Raw genomic sequence first — 21,881 nt, forward strand, 5'->3', positions numbered from 1 at the left:
TCCCTGTGCTATACAGTAGGACCTTGTGTATCTATTTTATATGTATTTGTGTGTATCTAATTTTTTGAAGTTACCCTCTAAGCATTAATTTTCAAATTTGTTTTTAATTGGAGAATAATTGCTCTACAATGTTGTGTTGATTTCTGCTGTACAACAACGTGAATCACCTGTGAGTATACATATATCCCCTCCCCCTTGAACCTTCCTCCCACCCACCCCCATTTCACCCTTTTAGATTGTCACAGAGCACCAGGTTGAGGTCTCTGCATCACACAGCAACTTCTCACTAGCTATCTCTTTTACACATGGTAGTCTATCTGTTTCAATGCTACTGTCTCAATTTGTCCCACTCTCCCTTTCCTCCACTGTGTCCACAGTTCTGGTCTGTATTCCTCCCCTGAAAATAGGTTCATCAGTACCATTTTTCTAGATCCCATGTACCTGCATTATTATGTGTTGTTATGGTTGTTTAGTCACTAAATCATGTCTGACTCCTTTGTGACACCGTGGATTGTAGCCTGCCAGGTTCCTCTGTCCATGGGATTTCCCAGGCAAGAATACCAGAATGGTTCATCATTTCCTACTTCAGGGGATCTTCCCGACCCAGGGATGGCACCTATGTCTCTCGTGTCTCCTATATTGACAGGCTAATTCTTTACCACTGTACCACCTGGGAAGCCCTAGTTTTGATTTGCATTTCTCTAATAATGAGTGGTGTTGAGCATCTTTTCATGTGTTTATTGGCCATCTGTATGGCTTTGGAGAAATGTGTGTTTAGATCTTTTGCCCATTTTTGATTGGATTGTTTGTTTTTCTGACTTTGACCTGCATGTGCTATTTTTATATTTTGGAGATTAATCCTTTGTTATTTGCTTCATTTGCAATTATTCTTTCATTTTGAGGGTTGTCTTTTCATCTTGTTTATAGTTTCCTTTGCTGTGCAAAAGAGTTTAATTAGGTCCCATTTGTTTATTTTTGTTTTTATTTCCATTACTCTAGGAGGTAGGTCAAAGAGGATCTTGCTGTGATTTATGTCAAAGAGTGTTCTGCTTATGTTTCCTCTAAGAGTTTTATAGTTTCTGGCCTTAAATTTAGGTCTTTGATCCATTTCATCTGTAATCAGTGAAAGTTTTACTTCTTTTCAAATCTGGATTCCTTTTATTTCTTTTTCTGTATGATGTGAAGAGGTGTTCCAATTTCATTACTTACATGAAGCTATCCAGTGTTCCCAACAAAATACTCATTGAAGAGGTTGTCTTTTCTCCATTGTATATTCTTGCCTCCTCTGTCAAAGATAAGGTGCCCATAGGTGCACGGTTTTATCTCTGAGCTTTCTATCTTGTTCCATTGATCTGTATTTTTGGTTTTTGTGCCAGTACCATACTGTTTTGACTACTGTAGCTTTGTAGTATAGTCTGAAGTCAGGAAGGTTGATTTCTTCAGCTCCTTTTTTCTTTCTGAAGATTAGCTTTGACTAATAGCTTTGGCTATTCAGGGACTTTTGTGTTTCCATCCAAATTATACATTTTTTTGTTCTAGCTCTGTGAAAAATACCACTGGTAATTGGATAGGGATTGCATTGAATCTGTAGAATTTTTGGAGTAGTATAGTCATTTTCACAATATTCATTCTTCCAGTTGAAGAACATGATATATAGCTGCTTCTGTTTGTGTTGTCTTTGAGTTCTTTCATCAGTGTCTTATAGTTTTCTGCATACAGGTCTTTTGTCTCCTTAGGTAGATTTATTCCTAGGTATTTTATTCTTTTTGTTGCAATGGTGAATGGGATTGTTTGCTTAATTTCTCTTTCTGACTTTTTGTTGTTAGTGTATAGGAATGCAAAGCATTTATGTGTATTGATTTTGTATGCTGTTAGTTTACTAAATTCATTGGTTAGCTCTAGTAATTTTCTGATGGTATCTTTATGGGTGTTCTATATATAGTATCATGTCATCTGCAAACAGTGAGAGTTTTACTTCTTCTTTTCAAATCTGGATTCTTTTATTTCTTTTTCCTCTCTGATTGCCATGGCTAGGACTGCCAAAGCTGGTTCTTTGAGATGATAAACAAAATTGACAAACCATTAGGCAGAGTCATCAAGAATAAAAGGAAGAAAACTCAAATCAATAAAATTAAAAACAAAAAGGAGAGATTACAACAGGCAATGCAGAAATACAAAGGATCATAAGAGATTATGAACAACTATATGCCAATGAAATGGAAAACCTGGAAGAAATTAGCAAATTCTTAGGAAAGTACAACCTTCTAAGACTGAACCAGGAAGAAATAAGAAATTATGAACAGACCAGTCACAAGCACTGAAATCGAAACTGTGATAAAAAATCTCCCACAAAAACAAAAACCAAGGACCAGACGGCTTCACAGGTGAATTCTACCAAATGTTTAGGGATGAGCTAACTCCTGTCCTTCTCAAACTCTTCCAAAAAGTTTCAGAGGAAGGAACAGTCCCAAACTCATTCTACAAAGCCACCATCACCCTGATACTAACTAACACCAGACAAAGATATAACAAGAAAAGAAAATTACAGGCCAATATCACTGATGAACATAGATGCAAAAATCCTCAACAAAATACTAATGAACAGAATCCAACAACACATTAAAGGAATCATACACCGTGATCAGATGGGGTTTATTCCAGGGATGCAAGGATTCTTCAATTTATGCAGTCAATGGGATACACTATATTGACAAGTTGAAAAATAAACGTCATATGATAATCTCAATGAAAAAAGTGAAAGTGTTAGTTGCTCTATTGTGTCTGACTGTTTGCAACCCCATGGACTGTATAGCCAGCCAGTCTCCTCTGTAGATGCATAAAAAGCTTTTGACAACATTTGACACCCATTTATGATAAAAAAAACTCTTCAGAAAATGGACGTAGAAGGAACTTGCCTCAACATAATAAAGGTCATTTACAACAACTCACCGCAAACATCATTCTCAGTGGTGAAAAACTGAAAACATTTTTTTCTAAAATCAGGAACAAAAACAAAGTTGTCCACTTTTGCCACTATTATTCAACATAGTTTTGGAAGTCCTAGTCATGGCAATCAGTGGATCCTTTTTTGAGTATGCCCAAAGTACATTGAATTGAGGTTGAAAGTTTCCCCTCTGCCCAGTCCTGAATATATTCTTGAGTTATTTCAAAGGGTCCCCAAGTGGGTCCTCTCACGTGCCCACAAGTCAGTCTGTTAGATGCTGTTACCACAGCACTTCTGCTGCCTCCTCGGCCAGCCCCCACTCAGTCTGCCTGAGAAGCCTCTTGCTAGCATCATTGAAGCTTTCACTAATGGGCTTTGTAGTGAGGCTGCCAGCCGTCTGGGTCCCAGGGCTGAGCCAGGTAACTCACAGACAATTCTGAGCCTACAGCCTACAATTCTTCAGACCTGCAAGAATCTCACAGTCTGTAAGGAGAGCAGCCTAGTCCTCCGACATCAGGGCTCAGATGCAATCCAGGGAGCTAGACAGGGAAGAGAGACCACATCACCCTCCAGCTTCCTTTTCTCTTCTCCTCACCACCTCTGAGTCAATGAAATTTATTCTCTGTCCTCCCTTACAAAATAAAGGTGCTTGCGATCATAAGCCAGTGACAGCAAACATTCAATGAGGCAACCGGAGAGATGATTAAGTATTTCGTGCATTAGCAGTATCTGGGTGCAAAAGTCAAACAGCCCAAGTGCCCTGTCCCATAGTTGCTGCAACTCATTAGCCCATGTCCTGTGGACATTGTGACCTTCAGGGCACAGAGATCGTTAGGTCTGGAGTCTCAGTTGAAAGTCACATTGGGCTGTTCTTGGATTATCCACCAAAAGCTAAGAGAGAACGCCATCCTCCTGGGTGATTTGGCATTCTTCTTGGTAGTCTAGAATAAGGTACCTCCCAGAGACTCTACATTCCCCATCTTTCGAGAAGGCACAACCTCTCTGGCATCAGACACAGCTGTGGACTCCTTCCTTCTCCCACTCCTCCTCCAGGCTTCCACCAACAGATTAGTATGGCAGAGTCCCATTTCCTTTGGTGTCCTAGTTCTTCCTTTCCACTGTGATTATAAAAACACTTATTAGAGAATAATTTATTCCTCAGGTCCCTTAGTGAAGTCCAGATTCTGTTTGTTTTATACAGACAGACAAATGTGCAGTTCTTTGTGCCACTTTTAGATGAGCAATGCAGTTTACAGGGAATTTTCCTGAGTCCACACAACTCAGTTTGCATGTCATCTTCAGGTACTTCCATAGAAAAAGAAAAAGTTTAATAACTCAGCACCCTATGCAGTCTAGCAGACTTAATACTGAAGGAATTTGCAAGCCTGCACTGCCAGTCAATGTGCCTACATCAAATAAACCATCTTCTCTTATTCTAAAACAGGGAAGGTGGCTCCTGAAGCAATCTGCTCTCTGACCTCCTCACACGTGTCTCACGTCTCATACCTGGAGCAGTTGGAGCAAAGAGCATAAATCTAAAAAATAATAATAGTAGGCGAAATACTTAATCGTTGGTCCTCCCCAAGACTTCTACCTTCTATATATTCACATAAATTGCCTTTACCCCCAGCTCTGGATTATGCCCAAAGCTATTGCTAATGACTCTTTGCGCATAGACAATTTGCTATATTTTATAGCATTTATATAAATTGGCAATTTTTGCTCATTTCATGAATTATGAGACACAAGTAAGGGGATTGGTATTAATAATATCTGCGTTTTACAGATGAAGCAAATGAGAAATCAAGAGTTTGTCAAGGTGTCCCAGTGAGTGGGAATCACTCTGGTTGATCATAATCATTTATCTTCTCTTATATGATCATATTTAATCTGGAACCATTTCCTATTTTTAAATTTGGTTATTTTGAGTTACATAGACATACCATTACATTATAGATGGTTATTCAATATATTATGTTACTTTACCATTTACAAAGATGTAAGGATACATCAATGCCTTTAATTTGTAAGCCCTATCTGAATTTTAGCCAATGATTTGTGCAAGAAATGTGAACCAGGAAACAATATTTTAGGTTTCTTCTGTGCTACTGCTGCTGCTAAGTCGCTTCAGTTGTGTCCGACTCTGTGCAACCCAATAGACGGAAGCCCACCAGACTCCCCCATCCCTGGGATTCTCCAGGCAAGAACACTGGAGTGGGTTGCCATTGCCTTCTCTGAAGTTTCTTCTGTAAATACTGATAAATTTTAGTCACATGAATGACTGGGCGGTACTTACATAACTGAAATAAAGTACACCATAGCTTGATAGGGTGGGAGAATGACTTGAATAAAGGTTGAGTTACCTGGTACTAGGCCTGGCTCTGTCATTAACTCACTTTCATGCCCACCTCCTTTCCTTATTCAGATAATAAAAGAGGAAAATCCAATTCAATAAGTATTTATCAGGCAGGGGCTTACTGTGGGCATTTAACATATGACATTTAATTTAAACCTCACTGCAGTCCAAACATCCCATTTTACAGAAGAGAGGGCTAGTGTCAGGGAAATAAGAAAGGGGTAAGGCAAGGTCATGTTCCTTTCCATGTACAAAGCCCTGCTTGCTGTTAAGAAACCTGTAAAGATGAAAGAGATAGAGTTCCTTTCCTCAAAGTGCTTTCAAAATAGCGGAAGCGAACAGATGCACAGTCAGTGAGCAGGGAGGCTCCAGTTAATAAGGAGAAGCAAGCGCTACAAGAAATGGTGCTGAAGGCAAGGGAAGCACGTCAGAGGGAGAAATCACTTCTGCTTCTCATGGGTGGGTGAGGGTCAGGTGCTGATTTATCATAAGAGTAGATTTTAATGTGTATATCTAAGGGAGATGATGAGTTTCAACAAGCAAAGATGCAACAGTAAGACATTCTGGGTGCAGGTAGCATCAGTAAGACACACTGATGATAAAACTCAGGGTGTGTGTAGGAGACTCAGCCAGTAGGTTGGTGCAGGAGGAACACAAGCCCTGGTGACTCAGAGTGTCCCCTCCGGACCTGCTCCATCCCTGTTAGCAGGGAGCTCCCTAGAAATGGAGGCTGTCAGGTCCCACTCCAGACGGTTTGCAGTCTGCACAGGTGATTCATGTGCAGAAGGAATAAAGGCAAGTCACACAGAAAGGTAGCTTCTGATCAGATCCATAGAAACTGCAGAATGTATTGATTTGGTGAGGCCTTGGAGCGAGACAGGGGGTCCATGTCTGCTCTGCCTTCAGCTCCATCACTGTGCAGCTGTAGGACCTCTGGCAAAGTTACTTCAACTTTAAGTTACCTGTGGCCTCATAAGATTTTTTAATGGACTTTATTTTTTAGAGCAGTTGCAAGTTCACAGCAAAACCCAGGGAAAAGTACAGAGAGTACCCTTCCCGTTCACCCACTGCCCCCACACACCCTCATCCTCCCCTATTATCATCATCCCCCAAGCAGTGTCACAGCTGATGAACCTACCACAGTGATTCATCATCACCCAAAGTCCCTAGTTTATAGTAGGGTATACTTTTGGTGTTGTACAGTCTAATGAATTTAGATAAATGAGTAGTAATCTATGTCTATCATAATGGTATCATTTTCATAACCCTAAAAAATCACCCTTAAAAAGGTGCTCTGCCTTTTCATTTTTTCTGCCTAATCCCTGGCAACTGCTGATCTTTTTACTGTCTCCATAGTTCTACCTTTTTCAGAAAATCATGCTTTGGGATCATACAATATGTACCCTGTCAGATTGGCTTCTTTCACTTAGTAATATGTATTTAAGCTTCTTCTCATGGCCTGGATAGCTCATTTATTTTCAGTGCTGAATAATATTTCATTGGATGTATCACAGTCTATTTATTCATTCACCCACTGAAGGGCATCTCAGTTTCTTCCATGTTTGGCAGTTGTAAATAATACTGCTCTAAACATCTGGGTATAAGTTTTAAAAATTTTTTTTTTCAGTTTTCATACTTTTTTATTGAAGTATAGTTGATTTACAATGTTATGTTAATTTCTGCTATACAGCAAAGTGATTCAGTTATATACACATTCTTTTTTAAAATATTCTTTTCCATTATGGTTTGTCACAGAATATTGAGTATAGTTCTCAGTGGTATAGAGTGAAAATGAAAGTCACTCAGTCGTGTCTGACTCTTTGTGGACTATACAGTCCATGGAATTCTCCAGGCCAGAATACTGGAGTGAGTAGCCTTTCCCTTCTCCAGGGGATCTTCTCAACCCAGGAATCGAACCAGGGTCTCCTGCATTGCAGGCAGTTGTTTACCAACTGAGCTATCAGGGAAGCCCTGTGCTATAGAGTAGTACTTTGTTTATGCGCTCTATATATAAAAGATTATATTTGCCAACCCAACCTTCCACTCCATCCCTCTTTCAAACCCCTCTACCTTGGCAACCACCAGTCTGTTCTCTATGTCTGTGATTCTGTTTCTGTTTCATAGATAGGCTCATTTGTATTGTATTTTAGATTACACATCTAAAATGTGATTGAACTAGGGACAGAACCCAGGTTCCTTGCATTGCCTTCAGATTCTTAACCACTGGACCACCAGTGAGTCCACTACTGGCTTTTTCATCTTTGCTTTTAATATATAGAAAATCCTTCTTACTCAAGCTACTATTTACAGCAGTTTGCTAGTTTATATCTGTGGGTAAAGTTATAATATTTTTCTTTTTTCTCTGTCTGGTTCCTCTAGAAATCAGAGACCCTTTGGTTCTAAGCAACTTTATCAAGTGAATGGGAAAGACTATCTCTTGGCATGTGCAGGAATTTAAATATTCATAAACCTGGAAAAGAGACAAATTTACCCAATCTATAAATATCACAGGAAGAATTTGAAGGCAAGCCATTGGCATGGCTATTCTGGCCTTTAGAGGCATTTTAAAAATTCAATCTGAGATTCCTATTAAGTTCCAGTGCAGTCAATTTGAAAGAGTTTATATGGGCAGTTACACTCATGTGAATCATCTGGTCATGTTTATTGAAAACAAACCTATTTTAAGTTAATTAGTCTTAATTTTGCTATATTTCATAGAAATAAAGATAATCTAGAGAAGAAAATTACATTTCAATATTAAACTCTTGTGGATCATGAAGTTTTGTATGTACTGAGGCTTTGTATTTATTATCTCTGTCCAGGACGGCTCCTTGTTGCTGTGTTACATTATTATAAAGTTTAATTGAATTAGTAAAAGAATATTCTAAGCTTGTTTCTAAGTCTGATCACAGTGATTTTCTTTGGATAAAGATCAGATGTCTTCTGACCTTCAACTAGGAGATTATGTACACTGGAAAAGATATCATTTAACAAACTATCTCCAAGCTAAATAAAAGGACCTTATAAGGTGCTCTTAACTAGCACATGTGCAACAAAACTGAAGGGAACTGACTCTTAATTCCATATTTCCTATGGAAGAAGGGCCTCCACATAGGATTGTCTATAGAAAAGACTGTTAACCCCAAAGGATACCCACACCAGATGAAAAGGAGACAACAGCAGTAGAAGACTGCTGCTGCTGCTGCTGCTAAGTCGCTTCAGTCGTGTCCGACTCTGTGCGACCCCATAGACGGCAGCCCACCAGGCTCCACTGTCCCTGGGATTCTCCAGGCAAGAATACTGGAGTGGGTTGCCATTTCCTTCTCCAGTGCCTGAAAGGGAAAAGTGAAAGTGAAGTCGCTCAGTCGTGTCTGACTCTTAGCAACCCCATGGACTGCAGCCTACCAGGCTCCTCCGTCCATGGGATTTTCCAGGCAAGAGTACTGGAGTGGGGTGCCATTGCCTTCTCCGGCAGTAGAAGACAGCTGACGTATAAGTCTGGACCAGGACTGTAAGAATTAGCCAACCAGTTCAGTTGCTCTGTTTACTGAATGTTTGTCTTCCTATCATCATGGAAAGTTATTTTACTTCTAAGCATACTTAGACCCCAATGTTCGGGATGAAAAGAAAATTCTGTAGTGAAGTTGTCACAGAGTATAACTATTCATGACATGTATCACTGCTTATTTTAAGTATATTGCTAAAAGCAACATGTACAATGCTGTGTGACAATTAAGTGCAAGTGATAAAATGCATAGCCTACAAAGCATTTCCCCATTAATATACCTCTGAGTTTGTTAATGATATCTGATTAGTTTTCCCTCAACATGGAGAACTAGGGGGAAAAAAGAGGCCTAGCATCAAGGTGCATAAATGGACCCAGAGGAGGCAACTTGGCCACTTTGGCAATGTTGGGAAAATATTTTGATTATCAGTGATGTTTATGGAAAGATTTGCAATTGGGAGAAATGATGGAAGAAAATTTCACATGTTGAGGTATGGGGAAATTGTCCTGATGTACATGATTGAATTTGAACTTTAGGCTGATCAGACCAGCCTTTTGTGGCCTGTTAAACATGCTTTAGCTGGAGAAGGAAATGGCAACACACTGCAGTATTCTTGCCTGGAGAATCCCAGGGATGGCAGAGCCTGGTGGGCTGCCGTCTAGGGGGTCACACAGGGTCGGACATGACTGAAGCGACTTAGCAGCAGCAGCAGCAGCAGCCATTAAAAAATTACATTTAAAAAATTGAAATGAAATAACTATCATTCAGACATCCCAAGTGGAACTAGGTGGCTATTATGAATGTGTGTTCAGACACATTTCTAAGTTACTGAAAACCTGAATTCTCTAAACTTGATCATACTTCACAACACCATCAACCGTTTTCTAAACAATATGTACTAGCAGCTGCCAACTGCACCCATATGGTCTCACTGTCCTCTTTTTAAGTATGAAAACTCCTACTTTAAAAATAGTAATAGCAAATGAGACAGTTCAAGCTATAGCCACTGAGCAAAAGGCTACTTGGTTACTAAATATATATGTAAAAAGTAAACACTCCAACAATTAATTTCCTGATTGCCATCTAAAATTGGACTCTTTTCAAAAATATTTCGAAGGTGTATTTTAAACATTTTCTTCATTGTAATACGTCTGATAATTTTGAATGTTTCTCCATGTGCTACGACAAAGCAATCAAAGATAGAGATAATGTTTTCTTAATACAAAATATTGATGCTAAGCTTGAAACTCAGGATTCTTTTCAACTCTGTCCATTCCCCAAATTAGGCAGGACTAAGCCCCCAGGTCAGCAGGAAGTAACCAGAGCAGTTTATCAACCCATTCTCTCAAAAAGTTGGGGAAAATTGAAACAAAGGGAACTAAAATTGAGTTTCCATACCAAGTTTATGATTAACATCTCAATCTAAAACTTTGTCCCCTTTCTTGTTCTCGGTCATCAAGACTGAGGAATCTAAAACTTTATTTCCTTTTTTGGTTCTCAGTCCTCAAGACTGAGGAGTATGAAAAGAAAAAGGGAGGTTGAACAAGCCTTTGTGTCCTTGATTTGAAGTAAAATGCTGACTAAAGAAAGTGCTGCACTCAATATGCCAGCAAACTTGGAAAACTCAGCAGTGGCCACAGGACTGGAAAAGGTCAGTTTTCATTCCAATCCCAAAGAAAGGCAATGCCAAAGGATGTTCAAACTACTGCACAATTGCATTCATCTCACACATTGGTAAAGTAATGCTCAAAATTCTCCAAGCCATGCTTCAGCAACACGTGAGCTGTGAACTTTCAGATGGTATTAGAAGAGGCAGAGGAACCAGAGATCAAACTGCCAACATCCACTGGATCATTGAAAAAGCAAGAGAGTTCCACAAAAACATCTATTTCTGCTTTATTGACTATGCCAAAGCCTTTGACTGTGTGGATCACAACAAACTGTGGAAAATTCTGAAAGAGATGGGCCTACCAGACCACCTGACCTGCCTCTTGAGAAATCTGTATGCAGGTCAGGAAGCAACAGTTAAAACTGGATATGGAACAACAGACTGGTTCCAGATGGGAAAAGGAGTATGTCAAGACTGTATATTGTCACCCTGCTTATGTAACTTATATACGGAGTACATCATGAGAAATGCTGGGCTGGATGAAACACAAGCTGGAATCAAGATTGCCGGGAGAAATATCAATAACCTCAGATATGCAGATGACACCACCCTTATGGCAGAAAGTGAAGAAGAACTAAAGAGCCTCTTGATGAAAGTGAAAGAGGAGAGTGAAAAAGATGGCTTAAAGCTCAACATTCAGAAAACTAAGATCATGGCATCCAGTCCCATCACTTCATGGCAAATAGGTGGGGAAACAGTGGGAACAGTGGCTGACTTTATTTTGAGGGGCTCCAAAATCCCTGCAGATGGTGACTGCAGCCATGAAATTAAAAGACACTTACTCCTTGGAAGAAAAGTTATGACCAACCTAGACAGCATATTAAAAAGCAGAGACAGTACTTTGCCAACAAAGGTCGGTCTAGTCAAGGCTATGTATGGTTTTTCCAGTAGTTGTGTATGGATGTGAGAAGTTGGACTGTGAAGAAAGCTGAGTACAGAAGAATTGATGCTTTTGCACTGTGGTGTTGGAGAAGACTCTTGAGAGTCCCTTGGACTGCAAGGAGATCCAACCAGTTCATCCTAAAGGAGATCAGTCCTGGATGTTCATTGGAAGTACTGATGCTGAAGCTGAAACTCCAGTACTTTGGCCACTCAATGCAAGGAGCTGACTCACTTGAAAAGACCCTGATGCTGGGAAAGATTGAAGGCAGGAGGAGAGGGGACGACAGAGGATGAGATGGTTGGATGGCATCACTGACTCAATGGAGATGAGTTTGAGTAGACTCTGGGAGTTGGTGATGGATAGGGAGGCCTGGCATGCTGTGGTCCATGGGGTCACAAAGAGTCAGACATGACTGAGCGACTGAACTGAACTGAAAGGGTTAATGATCAACATTAATGATCAGCAAAGAGTTAATCATCTTCAATGTGAAGATGTAGAAATGAAGAATAGCTGTTGGACTGGGGAACTGGTAACAGTTTAGACCATTCTACAACACAGCAGATCACCAAACTCACAGTTCCCTGGCAAGAACATGGACTCTAGACTAGCTGAAACCAGAAGGTTAAAGATGCTTGAAACTTCACCTTGTTGCCAACCACTAATCATCCACAAGCTGCTTACTCCCTGTTCCTTGAACACTGTACAAATTCTCACTACCTCCTCCAGGAGCTTCCCACAGTCTTGAGGGCATTAGCATGCTATGACCCACTTTGCCTGGCAAAGCAGTAAAATCTCTTTTCTACTTCACCCAAAACTTTATCTCTGTGTTTTCCTTTGGCACCAGTGAACAGAGGCCATTTTGGCAACACACCCCCTGGTCCTCTGCCTACTTCTCTGATAGACTCCAACTCACTGTCTATAGACTCAGATTAAGTGTAGCTGTCTCTGCAGAGCACTTTGGACCCCTCCTACCTTCCTCTGGTGCATCTCTTGAACCCAAGGAGATGTCTCCACCACTGGACTGTGACATTCTAGACAAGAGTGTCTCACACTGGGATGTGTGAAGAAATCCTTGGGGAGGAGTGAAAAATACAGATTCTCCTCTGTAGGCCTGGGGTGACACATGAGAGTCTGCATTTCTGATAAGCACTCAGGTTTTACCATCACACTTTAAAGGGCAAAGGTCTAGCCATGATTCTCAGACTCCAGAACCAATAAGAAGCATGTGGAAGACTTGTTCAACTATAGCTTCTGGATCCAACAACCCCACATCCTGAGATTCTGCAGGTCAGAGGATAGCATCTGATAATCTTCATTACCACCAAGCTTCCAGGCAATGTCTGCTGTAGCCAGCCCACAGATCTGACCTTGAGTTAACAGTAGATCCAGGCATTCCATAACTCATATTTGAGATCCCTTAGCAGGCAAAGTACATCATGAGAAACGGTGGGCTGGAGGAAGCACGAGCTGGAATTAAGATTGCTGGGAGAAATATCAATAACCTCAGATATGCAGATGACACCACCCTTATGGCAGAAAGTGAAGAAGAACTAAAGAGCCTCTTGATGAAAGTGAATGAGAAGAGTGAAAAAGTTGGCTTAAAGCTCAACATTCAGAAAACGAAGATCATGGCATTTGGTCCCATCACTTCATGGCAAACAGATGGGGAAACAGTGGGAACAGTGGCTGACTTTATTTTTCTGGGCTCCAAAATCACTGCAGATGGTGATTGCAGCCATGAAATTAAAAGACGTTTACTCCTTGGAATGAAAGTTATGACCAACCTAGACAGCATATTAAAAAGCAGAGACATTACTTTGCCGACAAAGGTCCATCTAGTCAAGGCTATGGTTTTTCCAGTGGTCATGTATGGATGTGGGAGTTGGACTATAAAGAAATCAGAGTGTCAAAGAATTGATGCTTTTGAACTGTGGTGTTGGAGAAGACTCTTGAGAGTCCCTTGGACTGCAAGGATATCCAACCAGTCAATCCTAAAGGAGATCAGTCCTGGGTGTTCATTGGAATGACTGATGTTGAAGCTGAAACTCCAATACTTTGGCCACCTGATGTGAAGAGCTGACTCATTGGAAAAGACCCTGATGCTGGGAAAGATTGAGGGCAGGAGGAGAAGGGGATGACAGAGGATGAGATGGTTGGATGGCATCACCGACTCAATGGACATGGGTTTGGGTGGACTCCGGGAGTTGGTGATGGACAGGCAGGCCTGGCATGCTGCAGTTCATTGGGTCGCAAAGAGTCAGACATGACTGAGCGACTGAACTGAACTGAACTAACAGGCAAGGGGGCTTCCCAGGTGGCGCTAGTGGTAAAGAACTCACCTGCCAATGCAGGAGACATAAGAAATGGGGGTTCCATCCCTTGGTGGAATGGCAACCCACTCCAGTATTCTTGCCTGGAGAATCCCCATGGACAGAGGAGCCTGGTGAGCTACAGTCCATGGGGTCACAAAGAATCGGACACGACTGAAGAAACTTAGCACAAACAACAGGCAAGGAAAGAGGGCATTTGATAGACATGTGAGAAATGAGATGGAAGGGAATGAATACCAGCTTGCAGCAACCATGAATTAGAGCTCTCAGAGCAGGTAGAGGGTCAGTGGGTGCATACGTGTACATGTGATGGTCTGCAGCTTAGATATGAGGTACAAAGAAAGGATTACACTCACGGTCTTCACTCCTTCCTGAGTTCCTGCCTAGCAGTGAGCCAGCACCCAGTGCTTGTAGGCACTATTTCAGGGAACTGTCACCATCTGCTGACAGCCCTTGGCATCCACTTTGGTGGGCTCCTTGACTATGATCTGGGCTCTGTGGACAGGAACCACCCCCAGAGGCCCCTGTATTCAAGTAGGCTGTGGAGGGGAGGAAAGAGGCTGCGAGGCGATACAGTGCTCCCCCTTTGTTCATAGCCTCTCAAATCCTGCCCCCCAGTGTCTGCTTCCTGCTGAGCAGCTCCCTGAGGCAGAAGAACTACAAAAAGGGGCTGATCCCTTCCCTGTGTCACTGTTACCTAGCCCTACCCAGGGAGGCCAGGTGGAGGGGCTGTCTCCTGGTTTCACTGCAGAGAATCCAGCTCCCAAGTAGATGTTTTCTTACAAAACTGCTGCGAGCTTCCTTGTTTCTAAGAACCGATAGCAGGAAGAGACAGCACTTTTTTCTGTTAGCTATCATCATGCCTGGATGAGCTCAGCCATCTCGTGGCCATGAGCAACACTGGTCCGTGTGTGTTAGAAAGATGGAGTGCTCTGGGTCCTGGATAAACTGCAGAGCTGTTGCTAATGTGCTCTCTGGGTATCCTGACTCTAAATTTCTTGCAATTTAGCCATTCAGAAATGCTTACTGTGGGACTCCTGGCAGTCCAGTGTTTAAGACTCCACCTTTCCGATGCAGAAGGAACAAGTTCCATCCCTGGTGAGGGAACTAAGATCCCACATGCTGCACACCATGGCCAGAAAATGCTTCTTGAGTCCCTGCTGTGTGGGGCTACAGCAGTGAACAAAAGAGGGAACATTCCAGCCCTCAGGAAGCTGTCATTACATTGAGGGAAACAGTGGACAATAGCTATGTATTAAATATAGGTAACTCAGGAAGTAATAAGTAAATCTGGGAAGGGGGTCATTGATTTCTAAGGTGGGGGAAGAGGAGATTCAATTTTGATAAGATGGTTAGAGAATATGCACACGTGTAGAAATGAAGGAGGTGAGGGAGCTGGCTTTCCAGGCATGTGGGGGGGGGGACGCATCTTGGCAGTGGAAACAGCACATGTAAAGGCCCTGAGGTGGGAAGGTGCCTGGTGTGTTCAGGGGCATCCTGGGAGCCAGTTTGGCTGGAACACAGTGAGAGAAGGAGAAACTAACAGATGAAGTCAGAGACGGGAGGAGGGCAGGTGGTGAACCACCTTGCGGGCCAATGTAAGGACTTGGGAGAGGTGTGCCTGACCTGAAGTAACTCTTGAAGAATCATTCCAGCTGCTGTTTTGGAAAGAGACTGTGGTCTTGGTTGGTTTGGACCAAATTGGGGCCAGCGGGTGAAGCAAAAGGGATTGAAGTCTTTGTATGTTGAAAATAGAGTCAACAGATTCTGCAAAAAGATCACAGGTCAGGTTTCAAAGAGTAGATTCAAGTGTTACTCCAAGGTTTCGGTAGGTGCCGTGGGAAGAATGGAGCTACCATTTACCTCTAGGTGTGGATGACAGTGACAATAAAATTTGGAGAGGAGATCAGGAATTCTATTTGCAAAGCTTTTGAGAAAACCAGGTGAAGACACTGAGCAGAGTGTTGGGTATGAGCCTAGATTTGAGGGGGCTGGGCAGGCTGGAGATGTACATTTGGGCCTCTTCAGAGTGGATATGCATTTTCAGCCATGAGAGAATAGAGCCATCCAAGGTGTGAGTGTGGATTGGGAGGAGAGGGGTTCAAGGACCGTGGCCTGGTGCATGGCAAGGGAAGAAGTTGGAAGATTGAGCAGAAACCAGCAGTGGGAACTGCCAAGGGGCTGCCTGTGAAACGAGGGAAAAGCTAGGAGACTGGGATCCTGCACACACAGAGGAAGAGTATCAAGAAGAGGGAGCAACAATGGTGTCAAATGTGCTGAGCTGTCAGGTCCAGTGCAGCCTGAGATCTGACCATTGGATTTAGCCACATGAAGGTCACTGATGACCCTGACAAAATCACTGGGGGCTAGGGGAGAGCAGGTTCTAGTAACTGGGGTGAAGTGGAACTGGTTGCAAATAAAGGCAGCTCTTTTGAGTATTGCAAAGAGCTGTGCAGAAATGAATCAGTAATTAGATGAACTTCCCTGGTGGTCCAGTGGCTGAGACTATTTGCTCCCAATGCAGAAGGCCCAGGTTTGACCCCTGGCCAGTGAACTACATTACACATGCAAACCTTACAGATCACGCAGTGAAGATCCCGTGTGCCACAACTGTGAATCAGCACAGCCGAATAAATAAAATATTTTTAAAAAGAAATGAATCAGTAATTAGAATTGAAAGTGGAATCAAGGCAGACTTTGCTTGCTAACTTATTTGTTTCTTTACTTATTTGTTTCAGATCAAATAAGAGCATTGTGTGTATACTGATGGGAATAATCTGGCAGACAGAAAAAAACTGGTGATACAGGAGACGACTAGAAGGATGTCCTCGTGCTGATGAGAGAGGATGTGATCCAGGCAGCGTGGACGAGATGGACTTGCAGCATGGAGAATCCATCCACGTGGCAGGAGGGAAGCAGGTAGAAGGGCCAGGGAAGGGTGGATGGGAAGAAGGGACGTGGGATGTGTAAACAGTCTCTTCTGAGCCTTCTGTTTTCTCACTGACGTGGAGAACAAGGTCATCAGCTAAGACAGGATGATGGAGGTGGTGCTGGAGGTTCAAGGAAAAGGCAGAAAGTGTGAGATAATGTCTAAGAGGGGGGAAATGCCATTGATGGGCATGAGGGACCCTTTGCATGTGGCCATCAGTAATTTAGGGGGGTCCCAGTCAGTACCATTGTGTGGTTTCCTCCAGCCACGTTCAACTTCATGGTGCCGGTGGGGATTCAGATCTGATCAGGGCTGGGTTTGTGCCAGGTGGACACAACCAGATCAGAAAAGAGTGAAGGAGTTGGGGATATGTTTACAGGAGGGACTGTAATGATGGCCCTGGACTTTAAGGTGATGGAAGTAAGGGCATGAGGAGGCTGACGGTCAGGAGAAATTGAAATGTCACTGGTTGCACTGGGGTCAAAGAACCACTGGAGCTAAGATGCTAGAGGCAGTGAGAAGTAAAGGTGGATGGGAGGTGAGGGGCTGGGATGTCGTGACCTGAGACAAAAAGGACACAGATGTTGATGATGGTAAAATCCCAGGATTAGGGAGGGTCACAGGAGCGAGTAGCTAAGGATGGGGGAAGACAGGCCCATCAGAGGAGAGGAATTCAAGGAACCCCCGACAAGGGAGCTAGAGGAAGCCTGTTCTTTTGGTAGAAAATAAATATGGCTTCAGAGCCCTTCCATCTCGGTACACACTGGCTTTTACAGTGTGACTTTATTTCTTCCCCTGAAAAGGCAGATTCTATTTCCTGACTGCCTTGTCTGTGGCTTGGCTCTGTGACTTGCTGTGAGTGACAGACTGCAGCACAGGTGATCCTCTGTGGCCTCAGAGACTTTTCCTTAAGATGCTTTACAGGTTCTTCTCATGCCTGAGACCATCATGCATAAAGCCAGCCTGGCCGTCTAGAAGACGAGAGCCACATGGAAAACCGAGGCACTCCAGTCAGCAAGCAGCACCCACCATCGGACGTGGGAGTGAGGCTATGTGGGAGCACCCGCCTAGCTCACAGGATCATAGAACAATCTCCTTGTGATTTTAAACCCCAAAGTATTGAGATTGTTTATTAGGCCGCAAAAAAAGAGATGCACGTGAAAAGTGAAATCAAGGATTATTACAAGAGAACATCAGAGAGTAGTACCCAAACCTGAGCTAACATCCAAGGTTTTTTTTAGAAAATTATAGTTTCTATTTATTTATTTATTGGCTGTTTTGGGTCTTCATTGCTGGTTGGGCTGTCCCTTGTGGTAAGTGGGGACTACTCTCTTGTTGCAGTGCCTGGGCTTCTCACTGCAATGACCTTGCTCATTCCAGAGTCCAGGCTCCAGGGCATGTGGGCTCAGTAGCTGGGGTTCCCAGGGTCTAGAGCACAGGATCAATAGTTGTAGCACGCAGGCTTAGTTAGTGTGTGGCATGTGGGAGCCTCCTGGACCATGGATTTAACTCATATCACCTGCATTGGCAGGCGGATTCTTATCCACTGAGCCACTAGGGAAGCCCAGAAAATTATAGTTTCTATTCTTTTTCATTTTTGAGCAATTTTGAGTGGTGCCTTGCTGTTTATTGTCTAGATGTCCAATCTATACAATAAAGTGTGAATAACGGAAACTCTACCACCACCACCACCACACTGCCCCAAAATCTTAAACCTCGCTGAGCTCTAGCACCTGCCTGTCACGAATGACTTTCTGCTATAGAGAGTAGGAAGGGTTCATGGAGGAAGTGTCTCTTGGGTGATCTGGGCAGAATGAGAGAGAGCTGCATGGATGTGTACAACATCCTCTTTGACTTTGCAACCTGACCCTGCACAAGGGGGCAGCTGAGCAGAGCAGAGGGACTACTGGACCTTTCCCTGTGGTTTTTCAGGTTAGGGGTTGTAGAATTCTGCCTGGAGGGCCAAGAGAGCCTATGGTGTGAGAAAGGGTGGTGGAAAGAGAGCCTGGGGAAGGAAATCAAACAAAGAGGAACAGAGTGGGAGGGTGGGGGAAGAGATGGGGTGATGGGGAGGTAGCAGAGGGCTACTGACTAGGAGCTACTTGTGCGCCCCAAAGGCCCTTCTGTCCATCTGTGGGACGCTCACTCATTGAGCTTTGGTGTCTGAATGTGACCTGGGACCAGAAGCAACCTCCTTGGCCCTGGAGAGAGAGAGTGCGTCCCAGGATTAGACAACAGAGAGCTCTCCAAGGTCATGACACTGCATCTCCTCTCTTGGAAATTAACCTGCTGGTGCAGCATTTGAATCTGAAAGGTGTGCCTCATTGACAGACAGGCTCCCTGGAGCCAAGGAGCCTGGCCTCATCCTTCATAATTACACAGAGCATAAGCTTTCTAGGATGTTGACATTGCCACAAGAAGGAGAAGCAGAAACAGGACTGGGTGAGAATCAGTTGTCATGGATGAGACGCAAAAAGGAAATCTGTGAGATCAAAGAGGAGGGGCCAGACAGCCAAAACCCATCCAACAGACCTGTGTCCTCTCCAGGCAGGAGGCTCTTCATGATAGAGCCGCTCCCTGGGGCTTGTGGGGCAGACTGGGAGCAGAGAGGGGCGGTGAGCAGTTGCTGGCACAGGCGTGTAGGGGGTGCCAAAGAGAAGTGACCTCCTGCCCTTCTGGGGCTAGAAGGGCCAGATTGTTTTGAAGACCCAGAACCCAGATTTCCTGTTTAAATCCTTCCATTAGCAATCTTTCAAAAAAAGAAGAGGAAGACTCCTGACTGAGGGCAAGAACTCGATTGCTTCAGAAGCTCCAGAAACATTCATTGCCACCTACCTCACCCTGCTCAACTCCACCCAGCCCCACCACCCAATCCCCTTAAAGCAGAGCCGCCTGAGGAGAAGTACAGCTGAGTGAGCAGGAAAAAACCTTAGAGTGAACTTGGCATTCAGGAACGGGACACCCAGCAGTACAAGAAAGAAGATCTTCGTTCCCTTCTTGTTGTTCTGAAAACCTGAGACCCGGAGTTCTATCTCCATCATCACACAGGAAACTGAGAGCTTCCGACTCACTCAGGACCTTGGCCTTGAATTCATAAGGCATCTAAAAGCTTCAGAAACAAACACTTCGTGGACACAGTCCCCTGAAGCCAGAGTAAGTGGAACTTGTCTCTTCGGTCTTGTCAGTTACTTCTGAAGGCACTGTTGTTTGCACATGGCCAGATTGGACTGTAGTTCTCCTGTTGCAGGACATGACTTGTTTGTCAGTCCATCTCCTCAGAGATGGGGAGTTCTTTAAGGGCCAGTAAAACACCTAAGTACCCAGCAATGCATCTGAAAGGCAGTGCTTTGTGTAGCAATACTGACGGTGGATGGATTTATATGAGTGCTCAGATGTAAAATAGGGTGTTCTTTTTGTTTCGAGCTGATTCTTGTTCTTTCTAAAAACAGGATACTTTCTTGTATGATTGCTTGTTGATGACTGATTAAAAAGTCAGCCCACTATTAACGTACTTTCTGTGGAAAGCTATTCAAGATACTGACAGTTGCCAAATTTCCCCATGTACTCAAAGATTAAACATGGTATAAGAGGAAATTGCAGCAAAAGGATAATACTAATTAGAAAAAGCTGTGCAGATGCAAAGATGATTTGATACTGAGACAGTTTCTTAAGAAGGCTAGACTCAAGGAGCCCCAAAATCAGTACTATGGGCTGTCTTTGGAGGAGGTAGGATCTCACCCAGAAGGTAGGCAGCTGGCCAGGTGACCTCCTTGTGAGGGGTGGAAAGGAGGGCAAGGGGCACCCGTTCTGTTCTAAACAAGAGGAAGGTCAGACTTTTGTTCTGAAGATAAGGGACGTGGGGGCTACTGGGAGGTGTCTACTTCAGCCTTTCCTCCAGTAGGTCTGGAGGGTCCCAGACTTTCAGGATTAGAAATCCCCAGAAGTTTGCACAGTCGACCACCAGGCTCTGTGCCCCTCACTGACCCTTAAGTCCCCACTCCGGCTCCAGGACAACTCTAGGCTATTCAGACTGAAGGGCATGGATGCACTGGTAAGTGTTTATCAGCTAATTCTCCTGAGAAAAGTACCCTGATTACTACTGTTGGCCAATTCCCATATGTAAATATTCCCATTCTGGTTGACTTCAAGTCACCAGCATGCTGGATGCAGAACAGCTACACACGGCTGGCTCTTATGAACCAGTAGAAGCCAGCTGCTGCACCCCACCAGACCTGGGTGTCTTCCACCACCACAGACGGCCCTTTGTCTGTCCAGAGGCTTCACCAACTCCCAGGATAAAGGACGCTGGTGCTGGACCACTGGGGCAATGGCCTGGGGCAATGGCCTGTAGCATGCTGCAGCCGGACTAGCACATGGCATGGCAACATGCTCCTTGGGTCCCGCCTCCAGGGCCTCACTCCAGTCCATCTCCCTTTAGGGACAACATGCCCAGGAGCTGTTTCTGATGCCCAACAAGTGGGGAAATAGTGAACTGGCTTGAAGGTGGGGGTGGGTGTGAAGGTGACTCTGTTCAGATGGCCCCTGACAGTGCTGATGCGGTTTGCCTCCACCTTTGCCAAAATTCCCCAGAAACTGGGCTCACAAGCTCATCCTTGCACCCCTTGCTGTCTGTGCTGCCTGCTGCTAACACGGTAAGCCTGAGAACCCACCCAGAAGTGTTGACTGCCAAGCAGAGCTGTCTGCACTGGCAGTGGCAGCAGAAATCAGAAATCGCCAATACAGCTTGTTTAGTGAGTGGCAGCCTGGGTTTCTCCAGAAAGAGGCTTGACCGAGTGTATGCAAGTTCAGAGATGGAGGAGAGAGCCATAGGGATGAATTTGATGGGAAATGACCACCTCCCAACCAGGGGCCCTAACACCCTCTGCCCCGTGCGTTAATCTCTGAAAGCCACTATAGAAATGTGAATTTTGTAAGCAGGTTGCTGCTAAGTCGCTTCAGTCGTGTCCGACTCTGTGCGACCCCATAGACGACAGCCCACCAGGCTCCCCCGTCCCTGGGATTCTCCAGGCAAGAACACTGGAGTGAGTTGCCATTTCCTTCTCCAATGCATGAAAGTGAAAAGTGAAAGTGAAGTCACCCAGTCGTGTCCGACTCCCAGCGACTCCATGGACTGCAGCCTACCAGGCTCCTCCATCCATGGGATTCTCCAGGCAAGAGTACTGGAGTGGGGTGCCACTGCCTTCTCTTTGTAAGCAGGAAACATTCTTTAAGTTCAATGGAAGGAGAAGCACTGGACTCTCAAG

General features: G+C 44.0%; 3 protein-coding genes across 5 annotated transcripts in view; all 3 read left to right on the plus strand.

Moving 5' to 3' along the window:
* Positions 1-21,881, plus strand: part of XCR1 (X-C motif chemokine receptor 1) — a 325,532-nt gene that overhangs the window by 217,049 nt on the left and 86,602 nt on the right. For both annotated transcript variants that reach the window (XM_081526006.1, XM_081526007.1), the window contains one exon: positions 16,427-16,607. The gene's annotated coding sequence lies outside the window, so the exon portion shown is untranslated. The remainder of the gene's footprint in view (positions 1-16,426; positions 16,608-21,881) is intronic.
* Positions 1-21,881, plus strand: part of LOC145520162 (C-C chemokine receptor type 1) — a 243,236-nt gene that overhangs the window by 217,049 nt on the left and 4,306 nt on the right. The window contains exons 6-7 of one of the 2 annotated variants that reach the window (XM_081525996.1): positions 16,427-16,607; positions 19,363-19,770. The gene's annotated coding sequence lies outside the window, so the exon portion shown is untranslated. The remainder of the gene's footprint in view (positions 1-16,426; positions 16,608-19,362; positions 19,771-21,881) is intronic. The other variant, XM_081525997.1, reaches the window with a different exon arrangement.
* Positions 1-21,881, plus strand: part of FYCO1 (FYVE and coiled-coil domain autophagy adaptor 1) — a 268,566-nt gene that overhangs the window by 79,440 nt on the left and 167,245 nt on the right. Inside the window, exon 4 of the mRNA XM_081525965.1 lies at positions 16,427-16,607. The gene's annotated coding sequence lies outside the window, so the exon portion shown is untranslated. The remainder of the gene's footprint in view (positions 1-16,426; positions 16,608-21,881) is intronic.

This window comes from Giraffa tippelskirchi, chromosome 9 (assembly GCF_054371585.1).
Source record: "Giraffa tippelskirchi isolate mGirTip1 chromosome 9, T2T-mGirTip1v1.2.pri, whole genome shotgun sequence".
NCBI classification, from domain to species: domain Eukaryota; kingdom Metazoa; phylum Chordata; class Mammalia; order Artiodactyla; family Giraffidae; genus Giraffa; species Giraffa tippelskirchi.